The sequence below is a fragment of the Mustela erminea genome, chromosome 14, assembly GCF_009829155.1.
Source record: "Mustela erminea isolate mMusErm1 chromosome 14, mMusErm1.Pri, whole genome shotgun sequence".
NCBI lineage: Eukaryota > Metazoa > Chordata > Mammalia > Carnivora > Mustelidae > Mustela > Mustela erminea.
This window is the reverse complement of record NC_045627.1, coordinates 73,744,897-73,767,502: the sequence shown is the minus strand read 5'-3', so window position 1 is coordinate 73,767,502 and position 22,606 is coordinate 73,744,897. Positions and strand designations below refer to the sequence as shown.

The 22,606-nt window shown below is 44.2% G+C and overlaps 1 long non-coding RNA gene across 7 annotated transcripts in view; it reads right to left on the bottom strand.

Moving 5' to 3' along the window:
- The window catches only part of LOC116573002, a 106,024-nt gene that overhangs the window by 18,248 nt on the left and 65,170 nt on the right, over positions 1 to 22,606 (bottom strand). For 2 of the 7 annotated variants that reach the window (XR_004278566.1, XR_004278564.1), the window contains exons 4-6: positions 22,159 to 22,298; positions 8,651 to 8,784; positions 1,111 to 2,831 (exon numbers count right to left, since the gene is read on the bottom strand). This is a non-coding gene — a long non-coding RNA (uncharacterized LOC116573002). The other 5 variants (XR_004278565.1, XR_004278567.1, XR_004278569.1 and 2 more) reach the window with 5 other exon arrangements.

Here is a 22,606-nt window from a genome sequence, read left to right as displayed (position 1 = left end):
TGACTCTGGTAGGAACAGAGAGCAAACAGGAGGGAGCAAACTCCCTTCTCTGTAGTCCATCCTCTGTCTCCTGTAGTGCCTCCTATCGGCGGATCTGGCAAAGGAGAAATGTCATTGGCAGAATCCCAGCCCTTGCACAGAAGGGTGGGTTTGAGGTAAGAAATGAGAAGGAAAAACCAACACGGTTTGGTCCCTTAGGTGATTCTATGGGGCAAGTAGTGTTGAGAACGACCGACTATGGGAAATTATGACTTAGGACTCTGCCCAGGCATTCCCGGTTTGCTTTTGTTTTTATCCCAGTCTTCTGGTCAGCCTGCCCGTAATCAGCCTGCTCCTTTGGTCTCCATGTGCACCTTTGGACTCTTGACCTTTGGGTTCTCACAGTTATGGCTTAGCCTTAGTCCATGGGTTCTCCCAGCTTTGAAAAACTCCGGGCCCATTGGCCCTGCAGGACCCAAGATAAGGCAATAAGAGGGGAGGGTTGGACTTTGACGTCCATGGAGTTTTTTCAGGCTTATGATTTCAGGGACCAGACATCCCTGGAAGCAGCAGATCTTGGTGCTGATGGCCAGTCCCAATGGCACTGTGCTGCCGCGGGCTTTGATGAGAACCTAAACAGGAAAATTCTCTTACCCTGTGAGGTGTGGTCAAATGAAAATGACAGCCTCCATGCTTCTGCTTTTGCTCTCTGGCAAGCCTGATGGGGTTCTTTCTATTAATGTTGGGGTTCATCACTTACAGAACACCCAATGGGTTAGATCATAAAAGAAATAAAGCTAGTCCTTCTCATTCTAAGGACCCCCACATACATGAAAATCCTATAAGTACTCAATCAAATCATTAGATTGAATGTCAGCAGTCTTCAGTCATTTATTCAACAAATATATATTCAGCACCTACTATGATCTAGATAGTGTTCTAAGCACTAGAGGTATCGCAGTGAACAAAGCAAAGGTATTATCCTCATGGAGGTCACATCCTGCTTAGGAAGAGAGACAACAAGGAAATAAATAAGTAAACCTCTAATGTACCAGATGGCCTATTAGTTATGTATTACTGTGTAGCAAATTACTTCAAATTTAGGACCTTTAAACAACAAAGATTTATTACCTCCGCAAGTTTCTGAGAGTCAGAAATCTGGGAGCAGAGTAGTTGCACAGTTCTGGCTTATGGTCTGTCTTGAGGCTGCAGTCAAGTTGTCAGGAGGGTCGTGGTCTCATCTGAAGATTTGCCTGACTTGGGGGAGATCTGCTTCCATACCTTCTCACCATGTTTGTCACCATGTGGAACTCTCCACGAGGTGCTTACAACTTGGGAGGTAGCTTTCCTGGAGTGAGTGATCCAAGAGAAAGAGAGAGTGAGTAAGATGGAAGCCACAGTATCTTTAATACTCTAATCTTGGAAGTGATCTCCCACTGATTCTGTGATATTCTATTGCCCCGACCCTGATAAAGTACACAATGACAAGAATATCACAGATGCAGAGATTTCGGGGGTTGTCTTGGAGGCTGGCTACCACAGATGGTAATAAATGCAGTGGAGCAAATGAAGCCAAGTAAAAGGATAGGAAAGGCTGGGGTTTGGGATGACTGTTAACTGCTCTTAATACAGATGGTCAATGAGGACTTCTCTGATACAGAGCAGAGACCTGGAGATGAAGGAGTAGCTTTCTGGCTTGCTTTTTAAAGGTTTCTACTTAGGGGTCACATTTTCTGGGAAGACCTCCCTCAGATCCTACTCCACCTATCAGGTTCCCTAAGAACCCCTACATATGGTCCCAGGGAACCCACACCTAGTCTCTGAAAGCTCTCATCACCCTGTGGGGTCTTCTTCCTACTTCTTCCACTAGAGGGGACATTTCTTCATGCCATGGACAATTTTTTCATTCATCTCTGTATCTCCAGTAAAATATCAGTAAATGCTTGATGAATGAATGAAATAAATAAATGAATTTACTTTTTCGGCTTTTTTTTTTTTTAAGAAATTTAGCTTGAACTACTCTTTAACAGTACATATTTTGTTATGTTTTGTTTTAATTAAGCATCAGTTATCTTTTGTTTAAAACAAAACAAAAAAAATCCTTGGACATGGATTGATATAGCTGCTTGAAACATAACTCTCCCCTCTGCTGCTATGCCAACTGCATTACCTACAGACACTGTTAGTTTATGAAGCACCATATGGAACACAAGTATGTGGCAACTTATTGAATGGGAACATTCTGTGAGAAAAATATTTTTGATCCCATGCAGTAACGTTTCTATTAAATAGCTTCTAAATATGTGAAAAGAAAAAAGAAAAAAGAAAAAAAAAAAGCTCCAAGTGGCAAGAAAATACCCTAAGGAATCTAGAAAGCATGCAAAACAGCAATATTATTTTATAATGAAAAACAGATATGAGTAATATTATTTCTTCCTACCCGCCTTTCTTTTGGCAATCATTTTCTTTCTAAATATATGTCCTTCATCCACTAAATCACATGCTCTGATTCACCCACAGCCTTGGGCGGGAGGCAGCCACTTATACAAAGGACACTTGCTCACTCCCAGAAATATGTCTCCCTTGTGTCTGGGAACTCAACTGTCACTCAGAACATCAGCAGTCTCTCTCCTTGTGGCCCTAGGGGTCTAATTTAGGATTGTCCCCAGATTCAGCCCTGAGAACTCACGGTACCAAAGCCACAGAAACTGTAACGTGCACCGAAATGACCTGGGCATCTTGTTAACAGCAGCTTCCGGTTCCGAAGTTCCGGGGCGGAGTCTAAGTCTCAGCGTTTCCAGTGGACTCCTGAGTGACTGGGGGTGGGATGTGGGGCTGGTCCTCATGTCATCCTTTGAATAATAAGAAAGTAAAATAGGTTTGGAGGGTCCAGCGTTTACCTGTCTGCCCACCTCTATAGATGATTTGCGATTTCTCTTTCCTTTCTTCTACTTTTTCTTTTTTAAAAAAATCATCCTAATGAGGAAATTCCTAATAATCAAGAAACAGATTTATTCCATTAATTTGAAAAGTTGTTAAACCACATATTCTCCACCAGATAATTTATATTTTAAGTTTCTGTTCCTATAAAGGCTGAGTTTGAAAAACAATGTGTTTGGCCATACATCTTCACTTGAACAAATAAATGCCAAGGAATCCACAATTTAGATTTCAAACCAAACTAAATCTTTACCCCTTATCTTCACATCAAACATTCTGTGTTTCAAGCATTTCCACATTGGAAGTAAGCAAAGAAAAATATAGTCATTAAAAATAAGATGAAAAAGGTGCATTGATCATCCTGTAGAGAATTCCAGGTCTGCCTCTTTCTCCTGAACTCCAGTTGCATGGGAGGAATAGGGGGATTTCACTCATGATTTATTTTACTTTTATTTTTAAAAAGTTATTATTTTTATATTTTAAATTTGGGTTATTTTAAATACTATTTTTAAAAACTAAAAATCCATTTTATGTGACATTGATCTATTTCTCAAGGTGGTATACAGAGTGTGCAGGGTTATCACTAGACTTTGGCCTAGGTATATTCAAATTATCTTATGAAGATATGCAAATATAACATCATATTGGCTGGAGGTTGTTAGCCTGTGTTTATTTCTTAAAGATCTATCAATGTGCAAAAATGTATCAGAATGAATAGGACTTCCCCTGGTATCGCAAAGTACTTCACCTTATGCCTCACCCTATTCCCACCCCTAGAGCTCTCACCCCAGTCTAAGTAGGATAGCAGCACCTGTGCCCAGGAGGTTTGGTGACCATTGACCAGGCCCCTGCAACAGCTTCAAGGGCTTCAGCATTCTCTCATCAACAAGCCACCAGCTGTGGGTCATTATGGTCCCCAACTCAACCCATCTCACAGATCTGAAAGCACCTATCTGTCATAGACAACAAGTCATGGGTGAAGTTAGATATTCATTATACTTGGGGAGTTTGGGGTAATCACAGATTCATCATCTCACTTCCACTGTGAGCTTCATTGCCCTTCAAAGAGGGTGGAAGTTGTTCTGACTTCTGAATATCTGAAAAGACAATAGTAATGGAAACCCAACAGATTCTTGCCTTTGATCAGTGACAATCTTTATACCTGTCATCCTTCTCCATTTGCTTTTGATTGCTTTTCATTATTTTCTAAATTGTCTTTGAATCATGCAAACTAAAGACCAACTAGATCAGTACCTAGCATGCAGAGGTACACAGTCGTTTAAGGACATAGATGAAGGAGAGGTGGAATCTGTAAATATCTTCAACTCAGCCACTTCAAAGGACAGATGTGGCCATGACAGTAACAAATAACACCTCCATGTGAATAATTACCATTTTACAAAACTTCCACATGTGTCATCTCCAGCCTTTCCTGTGGCTCCATGAAGTGGAGAGGAATAAGTGCCTTTCATCAGTGAGAAAACAGACTCCGAGATTAAGGGGTATGTCAAAGGCACCCATCAAATAAACAGCAGAGCCGTGATTTGCACTCAGGTCTTTCAATTCCAAATCTCCTACTTCTCACACTATGTTGCTTCAACTCAAGTAAGGCTAGGAGACAGAATTTTGAACCTGGAACTCCTGAGATGGTCCAAAGACATTTCCAGTACACCACAATTCTTAGTCTTGAGGCATTTATCTTGGCCCAAACATCCACACTCTAAAATGAGAAAATATATCACCAGAATCTAATCTGAGTCAGTTCTTGCTGCAAGAGTGGGCTTCCAGATACCCCCAGGAAGTAAAAGGGAAGCCGAATCCAAGGTGTTCCCAGTTTCTACTCTTTCCAAGTCACTTCCACCTCCTTTCTGTTTTATATGTTGGGGTGCAGTTTTTAAATACACCCACCCTTACAACTTATAAAGTGGGCCATAAGTCAGGAGACATAAACCTGTGTTTAGCACCAGCTTAGTTCCTGTCTGTGTCCAGTTAGCCTGGGACACTGCTTCATTGCCTCTCCGTGCCTCAGTTTCCTCATTTGGGAAAACGGAGTGGCAGAGATCTTGTGAGAGCAAATGAAATAATACAGTCTTACTTGGGGAATAAATGCAAAGCCTTCTCACAGGCATGCCCTTGCTGAGACAGGGGGCGCAAAGCGGGTGCTGGGGTAATGGTTGACATGAGAGGAAACCGTCAAGAATTCTCTACAGCGCAGAGCATGGTAGAACCTGCAGGGAAACTCCCCTAACTCTCCCAAGGATCAGCCTGCCCTGGGAAAGAGCCTGAACAGTCCTGTACAGAAACTGGACCCTTTCCCTTTTCCCCATTAGGAAAATTGGCGTGATCAAAAGAAGTGGAATCTTTGGGAAAAGGAAGAGGGTTTGCTTTGTTAACATTCAGTTCTTTCCCAGCAGGGACGATGAGGAGACCATCTTAGAACATTCCTCGTGGGAATATACCAGGAAGTGTTTCCTGAACTCATGGCCTGGGAGCAAGCAGGACATCAAAAGCTGGCTTAAGTAATTCGTAACTCATTGTAACTGGAGTCACGTAATATGACCAGCATACTTTTTTCTTTCTGTCAATATAATTTCAACCTGAAGAGGCAGCGTGGAGGGACAGAAATAGAACAAGGAGCCTGGCTTGAATGCTGGGTGTCGACTCTGGTTGAACCCCTGCTCTGTCATTTACAAACAGAATGAGTTCAATTTCCTCCTATGTAAAAAGTGGGCCTATGCTGGGGTTTGAACAGGTCAATAAATAAGGTTTTCTTCTCCTCCAAGTAAGAAACTGAATAAAATAAAAATAGACATGAGTCGAATTGAGGGGTCAACATGAGTTTAATAACCGGCACATCAGGATTTGGGAACGCAGCCTGGACTCACAGCCGGTAATTCCTAACATTTCTAGTATTTCACCCTTAACAAAACTGAACCAAATTCGGCCAAAAGCACCACAGTCATAACCATTTACCCTCTCCAAAGTGACTCTTGGAGACAAAGGAGAGGATGATGGGCATCAGATGGGAGATCAGGTCACCTGAGGATCAGGGACCCTATGGCCTTAAGTCACCTGGGAAGGAGCAGTGGGCTGGGAGCTGTGCAGGCCCTTGGAAGCCCACCAGTTGGAAAAAGGAAGCAGCTTCCTCCAGGGGTAATGTTGTAAAAGAGAGGATGGAAGGGTCTGTGACGGAAGCCTGGAAACATGAGGACAGAGGAAGATGTCCCCCATCAGATACCATTCTCTCCCCTACCTGCCTTGTGGGGTTGGTGAAATAAATCAGATCAAGAAAATGGAGCCCCAGGGAGACAGTGAGAGTGCCCTGGTGATTCTTCTTCTTTCTTCTCTCTCTGCCAACCTGCTTTGGAAAATGAGGAAGGCCAAGTTCCGAAGCAGCTTCCTGAGACACTTCCCTGAGGGCCACATGGTCTACCTCAGGCTTGGATGTCGGGCTGGGCCCGGCACGCACCTGGCTTCCCCAGGCGTGCTGGGCTTACCACCTGGTCCCCGTCCTGTCCGGCTGAGCATTGGCTGGACGACGGAGTCTTAACTGGGTGACACTTAACTAGCCCCCCTCTTTCCAACACGAAGTTTTTTAGGCAGAGAAACAATAAATCCTTCTCTCTTTGTTGCCAAGTTGCTGCTTTCTCTTGCCCCTTTTCTTTTTCTGGTCTCCTTTGCTGAGTTCTTTTTAATAAAGGTCAGCATTTCCCAGATGTGCTTCTTTCTCTTTTCTTCTTTTCTTCCTCTTGTCCTCTCTGGGTGACCCCCCACCCCCACCCCACTCCACATCCTCAACCACACAAACTGCATTTGAGCCGAATTCCAAATCCGCCTCCTGCCCTAACTCCCCGGCTCACACCTCCTGTTCCTGCCCCTCTGCTTGGATTCCCTTCCAACACCAGGAAGGTGACTCACGCTCTTACCTTCCGTCCCTCAAACTGCTTCTCCTCCTTGTATTCTCCAGCTCTCGCTTTCCACTCACTTTCCCTAAATAAAAATCTTAAAAGTATCCTCGGTTGCCAATTTCCTCTTACTCCCCGCATTTAACACTCACTCAGTTGTGCCGGTGGCCCTCACATCCGGCTGCCTCCTGCCACGGGGCCATCACCGGCTCCGACTAGATCTTGTCTTGCACCTGCTGCCTTGCAATCGCTTCGTAAATGATCTCCCGGCTTTAAGTATCGACCTCTCCAGTGTATGACCCGCCCTCGTCTACAGTTGAGGTTGTCTGCAAACCGCCCCCCACCATCTCTCTCTCTGACACACGCACACGCACACGCACGCACACACACACACTACATATATTGTAAAAATTTATGTAGTCTCTTCAGCCCATGCTCCAAGTCAGGCTTCTCAGAATGACCCACAACCCCTCTAGCATCCAGTCACCACCCTCCAAGTCCCAGGACCCGATGGCACTGAGTTTACATCACCATTCCCAGAACAGCCCACACCCTTTAACACTTCTCTGTTTATGACCTTCTCTTGCCTCCCCCGCCCTTGAATGTCCTTGCCCAACGCACTCACCTCTTCTTTGCCTTCTACATCTATATTTCTGTCAAGGATGATCTCAGGTGTCCCTGCCCTGGGAAAGCACTTCCCCGCTTGTTAGTCACAAGCCTTCTGTATACCCTCAGCATTTAGCTGCTGTAACAGTTATGCATAATCAAACTGAGTGATCCTTTGGCATTTATGAGTCTCCCGTTACTAATTTTGTGGCTTTTGAGAATGGAATAAATTTTTTTTCACGGCTTTATTTCTAGCATCTAGATCTCAACCCCGTCTTAGGTACAATCACTGAGTCCCTTACCACGTGCAGGGATACAAGGAAGAATGAAGACTGATTTACTTTAGTGTGATAAAGTGTTCCCATTGACTGCAGGTCTGGGAATCACGAAACACATCAGCCTGAACAACGGCCAAATAATAACTGAACAACTTCCTAATGGGCAGTAATGGTAACAGAGAAATTACAGGTTTCTGTATATTTTCACTTCTAATGGGCAAGTTCAATATGATGAAACTTAACAGTATTATATAAAATTGACTATTGTTAAACAGGTGACTTACCTCAGATACTTTATAATAAGTGAGTAAAAAACATGCTATTATGCAGAAAATGGTTGAAAGAATTAAACAGAACTCAACCTAAAGTTTTCTTATTAAACCACAAATATTATGAATTAGTAGTCAGTAGCATCCCGATTTTACATATAGGCTTGCTTAGATATTTTTTATTCCTGGACATAAATATTTATTTTGAATTCATACCTCTCCCAGGCTGTGAATTCAGACCACCTTGTCTTCAAATCTCTTCCTAACATTTTGAGAAATGAAGAAAATAATCAAAGAAAGAAAAATAGAGGTTCACAACACTGCTGTGGTACTAGAACTCACTCTATGTTAGAGTCTCTCCAAAGAGAATAATTCCAAATACGGAGGAGAGTTCATCACAGTATTTTTTTTCGTACAAGCCAAAAAAAAAAGAAGAAGAAGAAGAAGAAGAGAGAAGAAAACAACCAATTATAAGAGGGCAAATGGTTAAATGAGTTACAGTGTATTTTTGTAGCATAGAAACAAAGCCGCCATTGTATATTCTGTTACAAGGATTTGTAGCAATGTGGGTAACAATTATGTTTCAATTTTATGGGAAAAGGCAAGGTAAAGAGCATGTGAGCAATTTGAACACAAGTATCTGGACAATAAACACAAGAAACTAGAAGTATACCTGTATCCCCTGGGCTCTTTCTATGCCTCTCCCTCGGCCAGCTGTGAAGACGGTGAAGGAGAAACATTTTGTTTTCAGGAGTGGGAACTTCCACCAAGAACTTTTCCTCAGCAGACTTCCTCTGCCAGTTTGCCCTGTGGGGAAAGGATTTCAATAGTCTTATATTCCCAGCCTTGCTTCATTTTTCTGGAGTTTTTTTTTTTTTTAATAACTTATGTTTGATTACCAAGGTAATTTATGTTCACTTAAAAATCTCCCTAATTTTAAAGTCCTTAACCATGTCTGGTTTGAAGTGAAATTGGAAAATTATTGTTCTTTCAGCAACCAAAACTTTTGGCAACTTGCCTCCAAAGAGACCTTGGAATTATGTAACTCTCAGTTTGGTAGAAAAAAAATACTTTCTAAAAGGGCCAACTTCTCTTCTGGAATCCATCATTTATTTTCTTTTTTCTTTTTCTTTTTTTTTTTTTTGAATTTAAATTCAATTAGCCAACATATAGTACATTAGTTTCTGATGTGATGTTCAATGATTCATCAGTTGCATATAACACCCAGTGCTCCACACATCATGTGCCCTCCTAATGCCCATCACCCAGTTACCCATCTCCCCACCCATCTCCCCTCCGGCAACAAAGTCTGATTTCTTCCCATTCAGTTTTCCCTCCCTTCCCCGAAGATCCTCTACACTATTTCTTATATCCCACATGAGTGAAATCATATGATAGTTGTCTTTCTCTGGTTGACTTATTTCACTTAACATAATTCCCTCCAGTTCCAACCATGCTGATGCAAATGGTGGGTATTCATCCTTTCTGATGGTTAAGTAATAGTCCATTGTATATATGAACCACATCTTCTCTATCCATTCATCTGTTGAAGGACCTCTTGGCTCCTTCCACAGTTTAGCTATTGTAGACATTGCTGCTATAAACATTGAGGGGCAGGGCCCCTTCTTTTCACTACAGCTGGGTCCTTGGGTAGAAACCATCATTTCAAAACAGCTTTTAAGAAGACTGTGAGTGGTTTTTACCTCCATGGGTGTTATTTTCAGCATATACACTTGGAAGTGTGACATAATTTATGGGTGGTTTTTAATGCTTTATATAGTAGATAGTGAATTCTAGATAAACAAAAGGATTCTTCTTCTCTCCCCTAAGAATGTTGTTAGTGAAAAATTACCAACTAGAGAGAATCAAAAAAGAAAAAAGTCCAGTTAAGAAGATGTGGGTTGGGGGGTGTCCATCTTCTCAGTGAGTCAGACAACAGATGGACACAAACACCTGAAATGTAAGGCTCATCTCATCTCTCTCATATGTTCAGAGGCTTCTCTGAGATCCTCTCTGATCTAAATAAATCTCCCCAAGGTCTTAGTGTAGACAGACTTTCTCACCAAAATTACCAGGCACAGCAATTATAAACACAGTTTTGAGGGCCTTGCCCCAAAGCCACTGAACTACAATCTCTAGAAATGGCTTCAAGATTCTGCATCTTAACAGAGTGTCCTGGTGAATCTCTTGCACCCTTTACAGAAGAGGAATCTGAGGATTAAAAGGGGAACTTGACTTCCTTAAGGTCACACCACTGGGTAGTAGTACCTGGACTCCTCACCTCCAGGTCAGTCCTCCTCTAAGGGGAAATTAGGTCTTAGGACAGACCCATGTAAAAACAGAGTTCTGGATGTGATGGTTACCTAGGCTATATACAAATAGGATCATTGGGCTACCATAGGGTCCCACTATAGAAGTGCCTCTCTGAGGTTTTTAGAGAGAACGAAAAAGAAAATCACAAATTGAAACAGAGCTTATGCAAACATTTCTTAGGAAACTAGTCCTTACAAAATAATCCATGAAAAAGGAATTCCACTGTTGGGGAAGGCACTGTATCCTTTCTCCCTATCTTGAATCATCTCAGGGAGTCACTTGTTCTGTGAGCCTATAAAGGCACTAAGAAGTCCTACAGTAAATAAACCCACTTAACTTTCCTCATGCTAGTAGCTCACTGACATATTTGACAGAAATGCTTGTTGTGTGCATGTGTATGATATCTTTAATAATATCTTACTAGTGTTCTAGAGAAAGCATCTAATCATTCGGAAGTTTCCCTGGTCAAATTCATATTACAAGCAAGAGCTAGTTAGTTTGGTAGGAAAGCACTAAGCTTGGAGTCTGGAGATACCTCTGACAACTTGCCAGTTTTGAGAACTTGGGAATATCTCTTGCCTCACCTAAGAGATACATGCCTTTCCTGTCCATTCTACTGGGTTGTCTGGAGGACCATGCAGAGCTGCCTACAGAATAAACAGCACTATAAAAGTATAGTTCCATCATCTCTTCTTCCTCTCTTCCTCCTCTTCCTTCTTCTTTCTCATATGCTCATCACTCAGGAGGTCATCTCCATCCCAGAGACCTCATCCTGTATTTCACAGCAGGAGCCTGACAAGATGACATAAGGAGTTGGTCGTGATATAGACACGGTATGTCAGGGTGACCAATTGATCCTGGAATTGCTGTAATATCAACACTGCCTTGTCACTGGCGACAAACTCTCAAAACATTGATTATAGATGGAATTGACCTGGGGTGGGATCTTTCTCACTGAATTACAGGTCAGTTATTCACATAATTGATTTTCTTCTCTAGAGACACTGACATTGTTAATGCTGTTCCGGTCAGATGGCAGAGGACAGAACAGTTTTCCTTGGTCTGTGTTCCAGTGGGATGTTCTCTCACCAACATGCTTCCAGCAGGAGCAGGCTCTCCCACCTCCCTAAGGGAGGGGTCCCAGTGTAGAGGAAGGGGGTGCAGGCTAGAAATGGAGACATCATGTGCTGCACACTGACCTTAGGGAAACAGTCATTCATGTGTGTCACTGGCTCTGGTGTGACCCTCAGTGGCACTGCTCCTGCTACCTCGCAGGTGCTCAGAAGATATTTCTGAATGAATGGATGAATGAGTAAATGAACTCTGTCCTACAATGCCCTGCATATTTTCTCTGCTTTAATGGAGCCTCCATGAGCCATCCTTCTCACCTATGATAGGCCACACCTTATCATGAGGTTGAAAAGTTAATACAAGAGACTCACTAATACTCTCAGAAAACCAGAAAGTAGAGGTACAGAAATGAGTAGAGCCTTCTTTGGACTCTCAATGGTCTCACTGTGTAGCTGGGGAAATTTATTGGGCTGCAAGCCTTCCACGGTAAGGCCATGGCCACATGGGAAGTCATTTTATTTCCCCCAATAGATTCTAAGCTCCCAGCGTTAGACGCCATCTTCATCTTCATCTTCAATATCATCATCTTCTTCCTCACTGTGTAAGCTCCATGAGGACCAGGATTTTTGCTTTGTTCTCCAATGCACTCCCAGCATTCAAAACAGCCCTGGCACATAACAGATGTTTTTAATCCTTGGTGAATTGAATAACTGATATCAAGGCTAGAACCTTATGCCTACTTCTTTCCAGGAACTGTGCCAAATACTCTACATTCATTTTTTTTAACAAAAAGAGGAACGGGGAACCTGGGAACAGCAGTAGGCAGACAAATGTCTTAAGTTGATGTTGACATACTTCTTATTTAGGAGATCTGACTCCAGAGAACGCACTCCTACCCACATCCTTCCCCATTATGAATATCCCCAGACACCTCAAAATCGTTTCTAAGTTCCTCACAGTTCCTTGTAGGATCAGTGCTAGATGTCAAGTAAATGAGAGGACAAGACTCCAAACCAAAGTAATGGCAATGGATTGTTGACTGTGCTTGTATCTGCATGTCAACGGTCCGACACCAAAGCAGGATTAATAAAGGAAAGGAGACAGGATTGACCAGATAAGCAGGCCAATGTTAAACCCTGCCCAGCCAGGCAGCTAACAAGATTTTTATTGACAGGAAAATAAAAACTTCAGAGAAAAATATGATTTGCTCTGCCCTGTCTTTAAGTGAAAAATGACATTACGGGTCATTTCCTCCTTCAAAGACACTCTCTGTAGTTTCTCTCCAGTGATCCTGATGCAACCAAGCAAGTAGCAGGACCACTGGTTTGACTATCATGGGACAGGGGGACAAGAAGCATGACCACTGGGGGACAAAAGGGTGGTAGTTTCCTAGGCCTGGAGAATGTCCCACACCACCAGGAGGGACATCCCTACATGTGCCAAGAAGTGTGCTGAGCACTTTCCACTTGAAATGCAAACAGGAATGTATGGGTGGGGCCGGGGGGTGGGAGATATCAGGGTGCCAAGCAATTAGGAAAGCCTCCTGTTCTTAATGATTATATTTAATTTATTTCAACAAACACCTGCTCATCACTTACTCTGTGTCCATGCCTGCATTAGAGATTTATTTCGTTTATGCCTGAGTTACCTAATAATAGTAGAAACAACTAACAGTATGTGGCATTTTGCAATTCACAATGTGCTGCTCTCTTCTGCGTATTTTGATTTGGAACCCAAACAATGCTGTGGGATAAGCATGGCAGGATTCATTATGCCTGCTTCATAGTTGAGGATACCAAGGTTCAGAAAACAGCCCCCATGCTAACATTTATTGGGTGCTCAACCTGTGCTAGGCACCAGGCAAAGAGGTCCACACCCATTATCTTTACAACAACCCTACAAGTTAGATACTTTATTATCTCCATTCTACAGATGAGAAAGCTGAGGTTTTGAGAGATTATGTTGTTTCCCAAAGTTGCACACAGAGTAGGTGATGAAGTTGGTATTTAAACATAGGAAGTCCTGTACCCCTGAGGCACCTGGGTCCTGGGATCAAGCCCCGCATCAGGCTCTTTGCTCAGTAGGGGGCCTGCTTCTTCCTCTCTCTCTCTTTTCTCTGCCTACTTGTGATCTCTATCTGTCAAATAAATAAATAAAATCTTGAAAGAAAGAAAGAAAGAAAGAAAGAAAGAAAGAAAGAAAGAAAGAAAGAAAGAAAAGGAAGTCCTGTACTCTTGCTCTGAAAGTCAAGGCTATTCTGTCTTCAGAGGTTAAATAATTAGCCTAACATCATGTAAATTGCCAGAGGTACAGCTCCGCTCACACCAGAGCTCTTTCCTTTATCCCTGCTGCTTGAGGAAGTTATTTGTTAATATTGGAAAGGGTCCCTGCTTCAAAAGCATTTGTCTTCTGGCAAGGAAAACAAGACAAACATAATTCAGAGCTAATATCGAGGCAAGACCAAAGTCTGGCCTTTAATCAATTAATAAGATCTCCAGGCATAAAATATTGTTTGTGTTCAGAATAGAAAGAAAATCAATTAGTTCTGCAGTGTACTAGGAGCAGTTCTTTATTGGGACTTGAGTACATACTAATGTTATACTTGCCTTGGTGGAAGCATTTGCTGCTCGTGGAATACACAGATGCTGCCCACACCTCCTTGGCCCTTTGCGTTTAGGCAGAGCCATGAGATTCATTTTGGACAAGAGGTTGTGAGCAGAGGGGACATGTATCACTTCTGGACTGAAACAAGAAGAACACATGAACTTCCCACATCCTCTTTTTTCCCCCAGAAACAGTTCAGGTTATAAAGCCTTTGTCAGCCTGTGTTCCTAAGTTTCTTTGAGGAGTAAAGCCTCCTGCTGAGTTGCACTGGGTATGTATCATGGAGGTGAAATCACTCTATTATGTGTGAGCCACTGCACTTTGAGGTGGCTTTGTTACTGTTGTAACAAAGTTACAACAGTTGTTGTTGCAGCACAACTTAGCCCATCCTAACTAATGTAGAAGCCTGATAGCATTTAAAAACAGAACATACCAAAGAAAGGTTGGGATTTTAATTATGCCTCAGAAGTTCTGTACGGGGGAGGTGAACATGGGAAGCTGGAGGGCCAGAAAAGAGAAAAGCCCCCCACCCCTAGCAGTGGGTGTGTGGGGGGAGCCAGATTGGCTACAGTTGGACTGGGGAAGTAGGAAGAGGCCAGAAAGAGGGACAGCATGATGAGGCTTAAAGATCACCTTATGATTGAAAAGATTTATTTTTGCCATTGTTTATCATCTGATTATAAACCATGACAACAGGCCTGAGCAAGAGGCACAGGGCCCTTTGGATCCCATAAGGCAAGACCATGGTCTAGTTTGTTGGATGAAGGAAGGCAGGCTGAAAATCAAGGACTAAGGTAAAAGGAAAATTAGGAGCACATTCCAGGCAGAGAAAAATGCAGTCTACAGATGCCAGGAAGAGAGACCAGGACATTGCAGTTCAGAGAGACAAAAAGAGTCATGGAAGATGAGCCTGAAGAGGTGACTGGTTTCCAGTTCCTTGCCACGACCTACTGGGTTGCAGGATTGGCCTCTCTGAGCAGCAGGGAACCCTTGGACAGCTTGCAGCAGTGAGTGAAAGGACAAGCCATAGATTTGACATCCAACTGGCTGACGTGTGGACATGGGTGAGGCCAGACAGCACAGGGTAGTTAGGAGCCACTGCACTTATCTAGGGAGGGGGTGATGACTATGGTTTGGTTGGGGTGCTGATGGGAAAGGTGGAAAGAAGGAGATGGTTTTGAATGATGTACTTGAAATCATAAAGCCAACTGGGACTGGTGGGTGAGGGGAAGAAGGGGCCAAGAGTGTCTGCTAGTTTTGCACTGCACAATTGTGTGGACGGTGTTGGTGTCAGCTTTCAGAGTCGAGGAGAGAGAGGAAGCCAGGTTTTGGGAAAGGGAAGATAATTATTTAGGTTTTGAGCAAGTTGGAAAAATCCAGATGGGGCTACAGATGCTGGGCCTTCTGGTTCATCAACAAGGAGACTTGAGGACTTCTCACTTCCCATTTCCCAAGTGGTAGTACCTCCTGTTCTTGATGCCTTCCTGGAGGGCCTGGAGACCGAGGATGGATGGGTCCCTTCCCAGAACCCTGATCAGAAGAGCTGGGACAGTGCTTTCATGCTCTCACTCGGCTGACCACATTTTCAATGAGCTGACTCAAAGGTCAGAGCTCCAGTGTTTGACCCCTGAGTCTTCTGTTTTACACATTTTATGCTTTACTGAGTCCCAGTTTGGCAGTTGACTTAAGATCCATAATAAGAACTTTTTACAGGAATCGACACACAGAGATCATAACAAACTGGGAGCTAGGGCACAGCTAATCATTTGGGGGTTTCCACTGTTTACAGGAGAATCCCATCAACATCCCAGAAGATTTCAAGGTTCCAGAGAAGGAATTGTTGCTTCTGGCTGGGAACATTAAGGAGGAATTTGCCATGAAATTTGCATTTGAGTTGTATCTTGGAGGATGAGTACAATTTGAACAGATGGAGATGGAAAGAAAGAAGAGTTTCGGCAAAGGCAGCAGGGAGGGAGAAGGAAGACATGATTCCTTCCCCAGGCATCCTTCCAGAACCCTCCACTTTGGTGCCCTGTTCTGAGCACAGAGCCCTTATTTCCGTACTTGGCAAGAGTGTTTGTTACCTGGAAAGGGGCTTCCGATCAGTCTGGGGGCACTCTGCGCTCTCTGCCCCAAGTGCCCTCCCTGCCTCCCTCACCTTCTGTCCAAGTCTCCCAACCTGTCTATGAGCAACTCAAAGGTTAGATGAGCACTCTCCCCTCCTGCCCCAGGCAGAGGTGGGTCTTCCCATCTCATCAGCTTCCCTGGGCCTCTCACTTGGTACCTCTTACTTTCTGAGCTTCTATTCAGTTTCGCCGGGGTCATGCTCTGATGCTACTTGAGACAGAGACTGTATCTGATTCCACCTCAGAGACCCAGAACCACCTCGCCCATGCCTGAGAGCGCCACAGAGGTGAGACAGGGGACCGAGCTTGAATCTAGAACTCACGGCGCCACAACCCAGTTCTGATTCTGAGTTGCAAAACACGCAGGGGCAATGCAAAGCCAACTACACCCACGGAAGGCTTTCATTCCATCGCCTGAAACCATGGAAGTGAAACTCTGCGCACTCCAGGGCTTTATAGCTCAATTGGCTTTTGCTTTGTCTGAATTTCACAGCTTCATCTTGTGGGACAAATTGCTTCCTGCCAGTATATTGGTAGTTTCCCCAGGGCCCAATATGCTCCACCTGGTGGTGGAGGAAAGAGGACCTTGGTGAGAAAAAAGGTCTCTCTGCCCAGCAGGCTGCCCAAGCTTAAGTCCAACAGCCACTGGGTGCATGTGTGTGCACGTGTGACCGTGGGTATGCGCAGTCGTGTGGGCGTGACCGTGGGCATGCGCAGCCGTGTGGCTGTGGGCGTGGGCATTTGTCATGGCCTTACCAGCTCAAGCTTTCGTTTTGGAAAATTTTTGTTTGGGGTCCATTCACAAGCAGAGAAGATGAGAGACACAGAAAGAGGGAGAGAGATCTATTCCCCAGGGGTAATCGTGTTACTGAAAACCACCAGCAGCCATCGTGTTTATCTTTCTCATTTATCCAAACCCCCAACAGCCCTCTGCAGCAAATCACATTTCGGCAAGGCAGATTATTCTGTCTGTAGCATAAACTTCTCCCTGCATCTCTCTCAGGAGCAGCCTCTCTAGGTAAATATAAATCTATTCTAATGGCAACATTTGCAGAAGTAATGTTATTTGCCCTGATTTAGAGAAAACACAACATAGGCTCTGGCAAAGCTGATCATTTTCCTTAGAAATTAATCAAAGACACATAATTCAGAGGCAACACAAATGTTCCACTGGCAGAGTAGAGGGTTGGGGTGTGTGTGTGTGTGTGTGTGTGTGTGTGTGTGTGTGAGCAGGGGTGGGGGCCATGATGAATTAGTCCTGGCTTCTGACCCCTCCCCTGGGGAAGAGGAGTGAGCCCCCTTTCCTATCATGCAAGTGGCTTCCAAAGACCAGTTCACAAGATTCATATGAAGCTGAGAGAGATCAAATGGCTGTTTTTCACTGCAAGATGAAGAATCTATAAATTTTGTCCCCAGGGAATATAAAAAACTCAGGCTAGTCGTGCCCTCGTCTGCCTTTGCAGGAGAGTCTCTGAGAGTGCTGAAGCAGACAATTACCTGGGGGGGAAAGGGGTGGGGGCAGGGAAGACAGGGTTTTAATGACCACTGCACTTCGGGAGAAGCAGGGGAGATGGAGTGGGGAAGATACTGCCTTCCTGAGCCCATTTCAACTCTAGCCCCTGAGCACAGGGAGACAGAATCTGTAATCAATAATTTTCTTTTTTTCTTTTCTTTTCTTTTTTTTTTTTTTTTAATTACAGTACAGCCTTGTTCTAAAGTGCCACTCATTGTAATCAGGACAGCAACACATCATGACTTGGGATCCAGACTTGCTATCCTCAAATCCCACATCGATCATTTTCAAACTAGGTGATCTTGGCTAGTTAGCCTTCCTCTGTCCCAGATTTCTCATTTATAAACTGATTTGATAGGAGTTGTGAGGATTAAATGAGTTCATACGTGCAAGGGACCTCGAACGGCAGCTGATGCAGTCAGCACGCCTGCAACCTTTCATACTCTCACCGTTATCCGTAATATTGATGAAACGCGCCATGTGAACCTCCTACTGGCCCATGTTCTTGTGAAAACCACATCACAGGAGAGGATCAAATGTGTAGACTTACATACCTCATAGTTGATTAAAAAGAAAAAAGTACTCAAAGAGCTCAGGATGGGAGGGTAAGAAGAGTTAAGCCAGTCAACCCATCCCAGTCCAGGAGGTCTCTGGACCCAGGCCAAAGACTTGCTGAGGCATTCTGTTTTTCTTGGGTTGGTTTTTTAATATCAGCATTTATTGTCAGAGGCCATTCTCTGTCTTCAGAGCAGAAGTGGACTCCTAACGACATTTAGGGTTGGAAAGCGCATACGATGGAGACTCAAGACCACAGTTAATGCCAGCGGGCCATGTGATCTGTTCAAGACCCTTTCCCTCTGTGGCTTCAGTTACTCCATCTGGACAAGGAGGATGTGGCACCAATGGCCTTTAAAGAATCACCCAACATGACCTACAGTCCATTAACCACCCTGGTCCTCTAGGGAGGCTCAGCTTCTGCAGCGGGCAAAGCCTGGGTGTCACCACTGGCCCAGGACTCTGGCTAGAGAGGTGAACAGGGTCAGTAGTTTTTGGCTGTTGGTATTTCAGGAGTTTGGTTTCCATCTCAGCAGAGACAGGGGAATCAGAGTGAGCACGAGCCTCCTGGCTGATCCTTCCTGTGGCCGTCTTACAGTGAGGCTGATAACAATGACCAAAGCGGAGGGATTGGCTTCTGTGGATCAGTCACTTTCCCCCAAAGGGCTGCTGATTCTTTTTTCTTTTTTTTTATGATTTTTAAAAAAATTTTTTTATTCAACAGATTGAGAGAGAGACCACGCAAGAGAGAACACAAGTAGGGAGAGTGGGAGAGGGAGAAGCAGGCTCCCCACTGAACAGGGAGCCCAATGGGGTGCTCGATCCCAGGACCCTAGGATTAGGACCTGAGCCAAAGGCAGACACTTAACGACTGAGCCACCCAGGCTCCCCACGGGCTGCTGATTCTCAGACTTCTTCACTGTGTGACTCTCTGAGGACTCTGGGCTCTGGTAACCCCACCTTCCAGAGGACACTGCTCATGGTGCAGACCTTGCCACCCTCAATAGCCTCTGGCAACTCGACACTTTGTCTCCTTCTTGTCCTGTGGCCTTGTCAGTCTTGGGGCTGATGACGACCTTTGGAGAGTGGAGGCTGGCCCAGCTTCCCCTGCATTTCTGTCCCTTGAAACCACATCTCTCCTCCATAGCAGTTTCAGAGCAGGATCTGAGAAATTCCAGGTTTCGAATACAGCAAGAGTGCTGCCATCTAGGTAAGGCAAGAAGAGTCCGTCTGTTCTCCTCTATCAAAGAGTGTGGCATTCAATAAACCCTCTAACAAGAAGGGGGCACCGACCATGTGCTAATGACAGTAGAGAAATCTCTGAATTTGAACTGGTACTTGGGATTGTAGAGACTCTTTAAACTTTTTATCTCTTTAAGATTTATGCTACCCTTATGAAAGCACTACTAGTATGATGTGCATTTTACATCCGGAGACACTGAGGCTCAAAAAGCTTTAGGAACATGACCAGGACTTGACCCAGAGACATTACCACAGGAAATACAAAACAGCAGAAGACTTCGCCTCTGTCTCATAGAGCGTATGCCCTGTTGGAGAAACAGGATGTGGGCTCTGCCTGGCTTTGTCCTGTGCTGCCATTTGATAAATAAGAGACTATCCTGTGCAGATTATGAGACATGAAAGTCCACTCACTGGGGCCTAGAGAAGTGGGAAAAGCTAAATGGGTTTTCAGGCAAGCTTTGCGGGATAGAGAGGTTGCTCTAAGCAAAAAGAGGCCAGATCAAGTGAGAAAAATCACACAAAAAAAGGCCGCCGAACTGTGCCATTCAAGATCCGATTTCCTTCTGGTTGTCTCAGACTGAGGAGGTTGATACGGCTCAGGGTCAAGGAGTCTGGAAGCAAATGCTAGGGTGTTCTCTCTCATTTGGAGCTTCGGCTGGCCTGGAGGACTAGGGGTGTCTGCACAGAAGCACGCACCAGAAAGAGCACTAAGGAGAGGTCTTCATGAAATATGCTAAGGCTCAAATTAAAGTCAAGTCGGATATTCCTAAGAGGCAGCGGCTTAAACATTTCCAGCAAATGTCACTAGTGGTAGAAAACATAAAGGTGCGCTCCCAGGATTGTTTACCAGTTTGGATTTTAAAATTCATGCTGTGTTTGTGTAATTCTAAAATATATCCATGTTTGTTTCAATTCACTTATTTAATAATTCCACAAATATCTGTTGAGCCCCTGTTCTGTGCTGGGAACCGTTCTGGGTACCTTGGGAAAGCAGTGAACATACACACATGGCAGCCCTCATCCTCATGAAGTTGCATCCCAGAGTTTCTTCTCACATTTTGGTAAAAAATGGTAGTTCCTTGGAGATGCAGCACATCCACCTTGAGTTTCTTATACCCCCTGCACCTCACCTGTGGGGGTTCCTGGGGGCACGCATCCTCACATTCGAGAAGCAGAGTTCTCAGGAAAGACTGGCAATCCTTGGAAAGAAACAGGACCTCCCTACTTGACTCTGAGGATTGTGCTGGAAAATCTGGGGTTGGATCTTCCAAAGTCACACATCAGTCACAGAATCTCTCTTCCTCACCTATTATCAACACTCTTAGGAAGAACAAGAACCCTGGCCCTATGATCTCTTGTGGTTGCCATGCTGTGATAAGTGATAAGCCATCATTTTCTTGGGTCAGTGATGGTTCCCCATAACAGAAAATCCGACCCCAAACAGCTTGAAAAATAAGTACCACATTCATTATCTCACCTAGGAAATGTGTGGTGGGGTGGCTCCAACATGACCAATTCTGTGTCCCAACAAGGATCATGAATGTGTATTTCTTGCCTTTTCTTCTCTGCCCCACCCAACATGCTGGCTTGCCCTCCAGGTCCATGTCCTTCATGGCCCCAGGAAGACTACTGCATTTTCAACCTTTACATGCAAGTGTCCAGAGGAGAGACTACAGCTTGTGTCCTCTATGTGCTTTGTTTGGTTGATTGTTTTTAGAGCAAGGAAGCTACCCAAAAGTCCCATCACATCTCAGCCACAATAATCCCTGGCAAAGTGAGCAGGATTGCCATGCCTGGCTGGGACACTTCTCCATGCTGGAAGATGAATCTTGGATTAAATGGAGGTCTATAAATGAGGGGAAAGGAGAAATGCCTGGTGTGTTGTGAAGAGTATCCGACACCTTGGCTTCCTCTCATATGTTGAATTTCAAGATGGCTCTACCTGATATGTTGACTGAAAGCTCCCATGCATTGATGGCTTCCTACCTGACAAACACTGTTCTTGGCACAGTAAAGGCCATTAATTCCACTTGGCCCCAACCCTGTGTTCTCTTCCAAATCTCTCTCATACTCTAATATTACTTGTCTTCTTATTTATTAGGTTGCCACCCTGGTTAGAATACAAGCTCTAAGAAGGCAGCTCTCATGTTTGTCTTGTTCAGTGTCCCAACATCTAGCATAGCACAGGGCATGTAATTGATACTCAACGATTATTTTTGAAGAAATAAATAAATGAACTCTTTCACAAGGTACAAGATTCTCCCAATGCTTCTATAGCCACTCTTCCTATTTTGCATTTGGGGAAACTGGCTGATAGAGGTTGGATGACCTTCTCAAGGTCACATGAGGAGCATATGACACAATCAAACTTTAAACCTACTTTGTCAGAGCCCACATTCTTGTTCCATCTGCAGTGCCATAAACCCCTGTCCCAATGAGAAGATAGCTTTTGATTTAATGATTTCTCTTCTTGGGTGGCTGCACACACTTAACTGCAAATTGGAGCCATTCATTCAGTCCCCTCTGCTCCTGCTCTTTTCCTGGGTCAGAACCCTCTCTACCTCTCTGTGCAGAGCCTCCCACCACATACACACATCCATGTCCAGAGTTCACTTAGGATACCCGTTCTTCTGAAGTCACCACTCTATTCCCTACCTCTATTGTTTCACCCTCTGCCTCTAGCTTAATTATTCCCACACTCAGACCTCATCTTCCCAGGGAGAATGAAAAGTCTCAAGGTCAGGAATACCCCATTACCTCGGCAGGCAGCATAGAATAATGGTCAAAACCTCAGATTCCAGTACCAGAAGACCTCTGTGCAAATCCCAACTCCTCCTCTTGTGGATGATGGGACCTCAGGTGAGCTTCTTTACTTCTCTGGAGCTCAGCTTCCTTATCTGTAGAATGGGAATAGCAATGGTATGTAGGATTTTTATGAAGGCTGAGTTAATATATGTAAAACTTAATGTAAAGCTCATATTAAGTGTCATTCAACTATCACTTTTCACTTTTCTTCTTTTCTTTCTCTAATAGTGTCAGGCACCTAAAAAATAATTTTAAAATTCTGGGGGGACCTGGGTGGCTCAGTCAGTTAAAAGTCTGCCTTCAGCTCAGGTCATGATCCCAGGGTCCTGGGATCGAGTCCCACATCGGGCTCTCTGCTCAGCAGGGAGCCTGCTTCTCCCCTCTACCTCTGCCTGTTGCT